At 40.9% G+C, this 9,729-nt stretch overlaps 1 pseudogene; it reads right to left on the minus strand.

The window, feature by feature from the left end:
- Positions 1-486: 486 nt before the first annotated feature.
- LOC132378329 (eukaryotic translation initiation factor 4E transporter-like) lies at positions 487-4,401 on the minus strand (annotated as a pseudogene).
- Positions 4,402-9,729: the final 5,328 nt, after the last annotated feature.

Consider the following 9,729-nt stretch of genomic DNA (forward strand, 5'->3'; position numbering starts at 1 on the left):
CAAGCTCTTCACGTGGGGCAGACCACAGGCTACTGGAACAGCCATCTAGTCTACTTAAGTTAATTGAAATTATTGACTGAACTGTCTGGATGCCACTGATCCTTCGCCAAGCATCTCTTCAATCATTCATGCTAGTCCAGGTACACTTTTCTCCATGTCGAAGAACTCATTGAAGTCAACATATTGTAACTTTGCATCCTTAAAAGAGCTGCAAAAATTCTATATCCTCGGCTGATAATTGACAGCTCTTTATTGCTTGATTTCATTACCTGGGTTATGTTATAAAACTGTCACATAAAGTACTACAACTTTTTGCCAGTAGTAATGCAATCTCTTAAAGGAAACTTTCAAGAGCAGCATAGTCTGCTTTACTCAACTCAGCATGTGAATGGCCACACCATTCTGATATTGCTTCAAAAAGGACTTGATAGTTATCTAGGAAGTAGGTGCTGAATTGGATGGAATGTGATGCTAATAGACACAGCCCAGCTGAGGCATATCACTTCATGTCAATCTGCCGATTTATGACTTTCATTTCACTTTATCATCAAAGCCTGTGAGCTCTCTGTGACTAGTGGAGCCAGCAGAAAACCATTTTGGTTCCTCTTCAGTATAGCAATCAGATCCTCTCCCCTCACCAAAAACATGTTTGCCATCTCCGAACTCTCTCCTAAATAGCTTTCAGTTGTAGTATCATTCCTTCCTTCTCTAGCATCTCTGTCACGCAAGCCTTTGTCTTTGCCATCAGTGGGCGCATGATACTATTATGTGCCCACTTCCGAATCTCTGCTGGCAACTGTTATGTTTCATAGCTCCAAAACGTAAAACTAATCAAACCAAAATCATGGAGCCGGGAATAACATGTATGCTTCTAATTTTTACTTTTAACAAGACCTGAACATAGCATAAGTGGCGTGAACAGCAAAGAATGCTTAATAAAACAATATATATTTACAATAACACTCAAATATTACTGACATGTTAAGTACACAACAGCAATCCAACCCATGAATATTTTCAATGTCTTTATTTTCCAATGGTCTTCCAGATTGTTGCCTTTTGGACATATTGGTCACATGACAGCCACTACTAAAGCTTCTTCCTTTATTCTTTCTCATAGATCTGCAATACTTCACTTGGGACTGCTCTCTCCAAATCTGAAGCATAGTCTTTCTAAGCTCCTGGCAGAACTGGGATACAGCGATGGACGCCACCTTTCAGGGTCCCAGATGCCTTCACTCTCATATCTTACCAAAAGACATGCTGGCCTCTGCTTCGCATATGGGTACTTTTAGATTTCTGGCATCTTTTCCTTGGACTATCTATATGGTTTGTTCATGCCTTATCATTTAACTGATCTTTTCCTTCAATCAATTTTTTTAACCATGACACCACCAAGGCTCAGAAGCCAGCCCTGCCACTCCACTAAGAACCTGGACTTAACAACCACCTCAGTAGAGATTCCATTCTCTGTTGAATACTTCTGCATGTTTCTCCTATCCATCTTGAAGACCAGTGCTCCCATCCATCAAGTGCATTTTGCATCAGTTAAGTTTGAGCTGTTCCAACCACAAGCATCCCTGAAGTGCTGGAGAATTACCTTCAACAACATACAGTGGAAGTTTCTTTCTCAGTTCATTAATCTCCACTGTAACATGTAATACTCCCCTCACCAGTGTAAGACTTTAAAGTCAACCTTGCCCCTTCTGGGGTGAGCTGCTGCAACTTTTCCTTGTCAACTTTCTCTGACACCAGCAATATTGCAACACCCAAGTCTGCCTGTCTCCTCACTGTGGCCACATGCAACCGTGGAGGTCACCCTATAGCCATCTTTGTGTACCGAAACAGATAAGACATGCAAAACTTCTTCGACCACAGAGTGGGAGTCGCTCAGTCTGTCCTCAGTATGCTCCATCTTGTTCACATGTTTCTTTTTAGTTTTCCAAAAGAGCTCTCTGTTTCTTTCTCAATAAAGCTCCATTCTATGAAAGTAGGAAGGTTCAATCCCTTTCCACTCACGTCACAATATTTCCATGCTCTCGATCTCCTCACTTGGTTTTACTTCCCTGGCCCTGACCACCTCATTTTCACCATGGATGTCCACTCCCTATCCACTTCTCTTCCTAATCAAGAAAACCTTAAAGTTCTCTGCTTCTTACTCAATAAAGGAAGCAACCAGTTTCCTTTCACCACCCTCCTCTGTCTGACAGAACTGGTTCTCATCATCAACAATTTCTCCTTCAGTTTCTCCCACTTCCACCTTTTCCTTAAAATCACTTGGTCCCATTCTGACAACTTCCTTCACTATCTCAAATTCTCTGTCTCCATCTCTGAAGACAAACTGTTTATTGACATCTTTTATAAACCTACCAATTCCCACGACTATTTTGACTAAACCTCATCCCAATCTGTCTCCTGTAAAAGTACTATTTCCATTTTCTCAGTTCCTTTGTCCCTGTCGCATCTGTTCCCAAGATGAGGCTTTCACTTCCAGGACATCAGAGATGTCCTCCTCTTCAAAGAATAGGGTTTCCCTTCCTCCACAATTGATGCAGCCCTCACTCGCATCTCCTCCATTTCCTGGACATCTGTGCTTCTGTGCTCATCCCATTTTCCCACTGCCTAAAATGGGATAAAGCTCCGCTTGACCTTACCTATCACCCCATGAGCCTTCTCGTCTAAACACATCATTCTCCGTAACTTCCACAATCTCCAAAGGGATCATACCACCAAACACATCTTTAACTCCGGGATCAGGGATCAGTCCTTCCCTGATTCCATTGTCTGTACATTCCTCCCCACTAATCTACCTCCCAGCACTTATCATTGCTGCACCTGTCCATTCACCTGCCTCCTTACCTCCATTCAGGGCTCCAAACAGTTCTTCCAGGTGAGGCAACGCTTCACCTGCGAATCTGCTGGGGGCGTCTAATGTATCTGGTGCCCCTGTTGTGGCCTCTATGCTGGTAAGACTCGTTGAAAATTAGGGGACTGCTTCATCAAGGACCTCTGTTCTATCTGTAAAAAGTGGAACTTCTTGGTGGCCAAGCATTTTAATTCACTCAGGCCACCCTCAGGGTGGAGGTACAACACCTTATAACCATCTGGGTAGCCTCCAAACAGATGGCATGTATATCGATTTCTCCTTCAGATTAAAAAAAAATCCCTCTCCCTTTCCTCTTCTTTTATTTCCCACAACAGCCTCTTACCTCTTCTCTGCCTATCATCTCCCCTGGGCCCTCTCCTCCTTCCGTTTCTCCTGTCTCCTATGGCCTACACTTATGAGATTCCTTCCTCTTCCCCCCTCCCCACCCCCCCACCTTTTTATTCTGGCATCTCCCCCTTCGTTTTCAGTCCTGAAGAAGGGTCTCAGCCCAAAACATTGACCGTTTGTTCATTTCCTGGGAAGCTGCCTCACCTGCTGAGTTCCTCTAGCATTCTATATACGTTGCTTTCGATTTCCAGTATCTGCAGAATTTTTTGTGTTTATGTGTTTATTTCTGTTTTACCAGAAGTATTTTTTCTTTATTACAGAGTTTTTGTTGCCAATGTCTTTTTATTTTTACGGGAGCTTTGAATGTGTCCCTTTTTGCCACAGCTTCAGCAATTTAAATCCATATTCAAACACTCTTTTGCTGAACGCCCAGTTTTGCCTCAACGTTACTGATTGCCAATAAGTGTCTTATTCTTAAAATGAGTGGAACTTAGGAAGATGCACTTAATAGCTGTGCTATTTTAGCTGTAATCTGCGTGGATGTAGTAATAGCAATTCTCTTATGTAATGTTAGTCTGTTTTTTGTGACATTCAATGTAAATTTATTATCAAAATACATATACGTCACCATATAGAACCCTGAGATTCACTGTCTTGAGGGTATACTCAATATCTCCATAGAATAATAACTGTAACAAAATCAATGAAAGACTGCACCAACTTGAGCATTCAAACAGTATGCAAAAGACAGTGAACTGTGCAAATACAAAAAGCAAGAAATAATACTAATAAATAAATAAGGAATGAATATCAAGAATATAAGATGAAGTGTTCTTGAAAGTGAGTCCAAAGGTTGTAGGAACATTACAGTGATGGGGCAAGTGAAGTTGAGTGAAATTGTCCCCTTTGGTTCTAGAGCTTAAGCAAATTTTCTTAACTGCATCCCTACGCAGACCACGTACCGCATAACGTGTCATCCAGTGACTGCCCAAAATCACAATGTTCAGACAATTCCTTCAGCACTGCCACAAACTGTGAAATAAATTTAGAAATAGAAATAGACCGTTTCGCTGAACACCTACGCTCAGTCCGCCAGAGAAAGCAGGATCTCCCAGTGGACACACATTTTAATTCCACATCCCATTCCCATTCTGATATGTCTATCCATGGCCTCCTCTACTGTTAAAATGAATCCAAACTCAGGTTGGAGGAACAACACCTTATATACCAGCTGGGTAGCCTGCAACCTGATGGCATGAACATTGACTTCTCTAACTTCTGTTAATGCCCCTCCTCCCCTTCTTACCCCATCCCTGACATATTTAGTTGTTTGCCTGTTTTCCATCTCCCTCTGGTGCTTCCCACCCCCCCCCCTTCTTTCTTCCGAGGCCTCCCGTCCCATGATCCTTTCCCTTCTCCAGCTCTGTATCACTTTCGCCAATCACCTTTCCAGCTCTTAGCTTCATCCCACCCCCTCCAGTCTTCTCCTATCATTTCGCATTTCCCCCTCCCCCCAGTACTTTCTAATCTCTTACTATCTTTCCTTTCGGTTAGTCCTGACGAAGGGTCTCGGCCCGAAACGTCGACAGCGCTTCTCTCTATAGATGCTGCCTGGCCTGCTGCGTTCCACCAGCATTTTGTGTATGTTGTTGCTTGAATAGATTTATCTTCCTCCTGATTCCTTTTATGAAATCCAAGCCTCCCAGCAATATTCAAAGGTTTCGGTGAATAGTGGTCCGTAAGACTTTAACTATGTCCTCATAAGGAAGGCTTATGGCTAGACTTAGCAGTCTGTCAAATAAATTAAGCTTTTCAGCACCCATCAATGTCAGAAAAGTTGGAACACAAATATCATCTGAAATGCGGTTTACCAATGCAAAATATTCAAATCTTTAACTATACGAACTGAGTTGCTGTGTCCTTTCATCATGCAGCCCTATACTTCCAAATATCGTCGCCATTTTCAAACAGAATCACATTCCAGAAAAACTAACAAGTCTTATCCTGCTTCTGCTCCTCTCTTATTTGTTTTATTTTACTGTCCCGTTCGCTCCCCTTGGATTCTTCACTCACCGCGCTTTCTGCAGCTGTTTTTTTTTGTGCGTGGCATCTTCTTTTCACTCAGCTACATTACATCATTGAATACAGACTATTCTTGCTGAAGGGAACTGAACAATAAATATTGCAAGAGGACTTGTCGCCTCGTCATCAGTTGTTATGTTTGTAGTACTGAGAAGCCGGGTGGCCGTGATTAACGCCCACGAGAGACGGCGATGTGAGAAACCAATATGCTGTTGTTTATTTTACTTGTTAGTCATCTATCCAGAATACCCTCTCACATTACGGTCAATGCGTAACACGTAGGGAAGCTCGGCAGCAACCTGTAAGGGTCAAAATCTATATGATTACATAATATGAATGACCTAATCTCTTCATATATGAGCACGTGAGAAAGAAATGGTCAAATTATTTGTGAAAAAAGGTGTGCTGAATATGGATTGGAAAAACAGTTCTGCAGATACGCCATGATAAAGACAACATTGAAAGGTCATGGTGAGGATGTGAGTAAGTGAAAGAGAGAGACAGCCAAAGAGGCCAAGTTCAGAGTAGTTCAAAGTCAAAGTAAAAATACATCACCGTGTACAACCCTGAGATTAATTTTCTTGCGGGAATACTCAATAGATCTATAGAATAGTAACCATAACAGAATCAATGAAAGGTTACTCACCTTTGGTATCCAACGCCAGAGTGCCGACAACAACAAACTGTGCAAACGCAAAAAGAAGAAATTATACTAATAAATAAATAAGCAATAAATATTGAGAACATGAGAAGAAAAGCCCTTGAAGGTGAGTCCATTGGCTGAGGGCATATTTCAATGATGGGGCAGGTGAAGTCGTCACCTTTGGTCAGGAGCCTGGAACTGTTCCTCAGCCTGGTAGTATGAGATTCGTGTACCTTCTTCCTGATAGCAGCAGTGAGAAGAGAGCATGTCCTGGGCTGGTGGGGTTCTCTAACGATGGATGGCGCTTTTCTGAAGAAGTGTTTCATGCAGATGTGCTCAGTGATGGGGAGGGCTTTACCATGATTGGCAGGGCCATGTCCACTACTTTTTGTAGGAGTTTCTGCTTGAGGGCTTTGTTTTTTTCATAACAGGCTGTGATGCAGCAAGTCAATATACCCTCCACTGTACATCTATAGAATTTTGTCAAAGTTGTTGACCTTAACACACTTGGTTGCAAAGCAGTCTAATTATGAGAAAGGAGCTGTATTGAGATGTTGTTGCAAAGGCCAACAGCAACACTGTTACCTCACTCAAGGGCAATATATAATCACCTCTCAGAGCAAGCCATTAATCTTGAGGTGAAGCAGTTAAAACTATCATATGATTTGCAATGCAATCACAGCAAATATTTGGAGTTACTCTCTGAAGGCAGTGAACCCAAGGGCCAAAAGATTTATGACATGGATTTCAGTGTAATAGACCAGAAATATATATCACACATATATATGTATAATCTTCTTATAAAATGCAAATATAAATATATGAATATATGTATATTTAAATATTTATGCTGATGAAGTTACTTCGAACTCAATGGCTGTGAAAGCAGATGAAGTCTGCAACAAATCCATCAGCTCCAGTCGTCGTGGTTTCCATGCCATTGGAATCAGTTGGTTGATTTGTGAAGTATCGTGTGTTTCTTGGAGTGAAACATCAAGAAAGGTTTAAAAAAAACTTGAGGGTCAACTTGTTTTTTAACACAAAGGACAGCATTTTATGCCAGAGGAAATAGTAGAGGCAGGAACAATAAGATCTAAGTCAAGTACATGGGTTGGAAAGGTTTGGAAAGTTATGGTCCAAATGCAGGCAAACAGTACTAGATTGGATAGGGATTCTTGGTTGGCAATGACCATTTGTGCTGAATGGCCTGTTTCCATGCTGTAGAACTCTATGACCAAATGTTTGTATGTTATTACTAATGTCTCAGTCCAAAAATGGTCAGAATCAATTTGCCTGGACATTTGGAAAAGTAGGCAGTAGAGAACTGAAGCTTAGATCACTAAAAGTTAATTTGTTCAAAGCTAAATTTAAACTTAACTCCGGTAATTTCTTGAATGAATGAATAAAAGGTAATGAGACATTTATATGTTAAAAGGATTTTGTAAAGAAGAGTAGATGGGCAAATAGATCAGCTGCAGCCACAAATCACATCATTTGTCTTCAGTTGCCCTAACACACCTATTTTGTGAATAAATATGAATGGGAAGTATGGATCGTTATCTCAACAGCTGCAATCCAATAAAGATTAGAACTGTGAATCTGAGAGTACTTTGAATCTTGAGCACCTTTTGGGAGTGATATTTTGCTGCATAAGATCACAGATCATCCACAATTCTAATGTTAAGCATGCAATGTTATTGTCAGTTTTCCATGGTAGGGTATTTATACCCATGCCCTGACTACATGTATGTAATTTCAGGTGCACAAGTGCAAATTTGTACTTCAAAGCAGCAGGCAGTGTAGCCTTCAGGTGTTATGACGAAAATGTCCAGTATCAAGCAGCTTTAACGGTAACCAGGTGGGAGTGTGTGATAGGATCATCTTCTCACTGTTTCACCTGAACATAAACTGAAAACCTAAAATGGGGATAGCTCACGAATAATGGTGTCAATGGGTGGTATAGCAGCATAATGGTTAGCACTATAGTTTTTCAATGCCAGCATCACACTGATTGGGGTTCAATTCCTGCTGCTGTCTGTAAGAAATTTGTATGTTCTCAGTTGGATACTTATAACAATCCAGATCATAAAATAGACAGGAGTATTCTGACTGGTTGCATCTCTGACTGGCATGGAGCCTCCAAAGCACAGGATACATACTCTGTCCGCTCCATCAAAGGCACAACACTCCCCACCAGCGAGGACATCTTTAAGAGGCAATGCCTCAAGAAGGCAGCATCCATCAGTAAAGACCCTCACTATCCAGAATATGCTCTCTTCCCATTACTACCCTCTGAGAGAAGATACAGAGCAGCCCAAAACACACGCTTAACGTTTTAAGAACAACTTCTACTCCTACGGCATCAGATTTCTGAATATTCCATGAACACTACATTAGTATTAGTCTCTACTACTATTTATTTATTACAGTAACTTATAGTAATTTTATCTCTTCTCAAAGCACTGCTGCCATGAAACAACAAATTTCATGATACTGATGAGTATTTCCAAACACTCCTGCTTTTATTTCAGAAGCAATTTTAAAAAAATATTTGCATGTTGTAGAGCAGCCTGTGGTTATTTTTAATTGCATAGCTCTATGTTACAGTACTAAAATCAGAAGTTTAACATGGGTGGTAAGTCGTTGCTGATTTTATTCCTTGAAGCTACTCTGTAAACATCAGTAACTATGCCTCCAAATTTAAAGCTCTGGATTTTATAGAGTGCCATTAAGAGTTTATAAAACGATATAAAATAAGTCTCATTATGTCGCATACAAATAAACTAACAGCAACTCTTTGTTCAATTTGCCATACAGTTTGAAAGATTCAATCTGATGTCACACAGCAAAGAAAAAATGCCTTGTGTGAAACTATATTACATTCATTTTCATACTGCAGTTTAATTGAGGTGCTATTTATTGATCAGCCATAATACATTCCATTGGTTCAAACAGCACAAAGTTCAACTGAGGTATTTAGAGGCTGAGAAAATTCTCTATTCCGTTCCAAGAATTGTTTTGAGGTAAGTTTCAGATTAGTTATATTGAAGATCAAAGATTAGCTTTATTTGTCACACATAGTACAATGAGATCCATCACTTGCATCAAATCAAACCAGCAAGGATCGTGCTGGGCAGCCCGCCAGTGTGTCCATGCTTCCAATGCCAACATAGCATGCCCACAGCTCACTAACTCTAACTGTATGTCTTTGGAATGTGGGAGGAAGCTGGAGCACCTAGATCATTCAGTCAAGGGGAGAACATGCAAACTCTTTGCAGACAGCAGTGGGAATTGAATTCCTCTCTACTGCTCATGCTGCAGAGCTGGGCTAACCTCTATGCTACTGTGCTGCCCCCCTTTTTCAGTAATTGACTTTATTCATAGCTCAACTGGCTGGTTATCTGTGTGTGAAGGAGGTGGAGAAAATGCACCCAGATTCCCATACCCCACTCATCCAGTGATCCGCTATTGAACCAATGCAACCCTGGCCTGCCCTCTTCGTAATATTTTCAATAAACCTCTGTTTTCTTTGCCCTAATTCACAAGTATTTATTCACCCCTTACACACATTACAGTCATTATATTTAAATTGCCTCAAGGCAATGCCTGCCCCCAACTTTGCACTTTCTTTCAGCCAAAAATGCACTGATGTTAAACCTAACCACTGCTGAAACCAGCAAACAAGCCAGTGTCATCTCAGAAATCAAAATAAAGAAATCTATAAATGTTGGTAAAATGTGATAAACTCAGAAAGCTGAGGTTAGAAGGATCAGTGGAAAGAGAAACAGAG

The sequence above is a fragment of the Hypanus sabinus genome, chromosome 20 (genome assembly GCF_030144855.1).
Source record: "Hypanus sabinus isolate sHypSab1 chromosome 20, sHypSab1.hap1, whole genome shotgun sequence".
Taxonomy (NCBI): domain Eukaryota; kingdom Metazoa; phylum Chordata; class Chondrichthyes; order Myliobatiformes; family Dasyatidae; genus Hypanus; species Hypanus sabinus.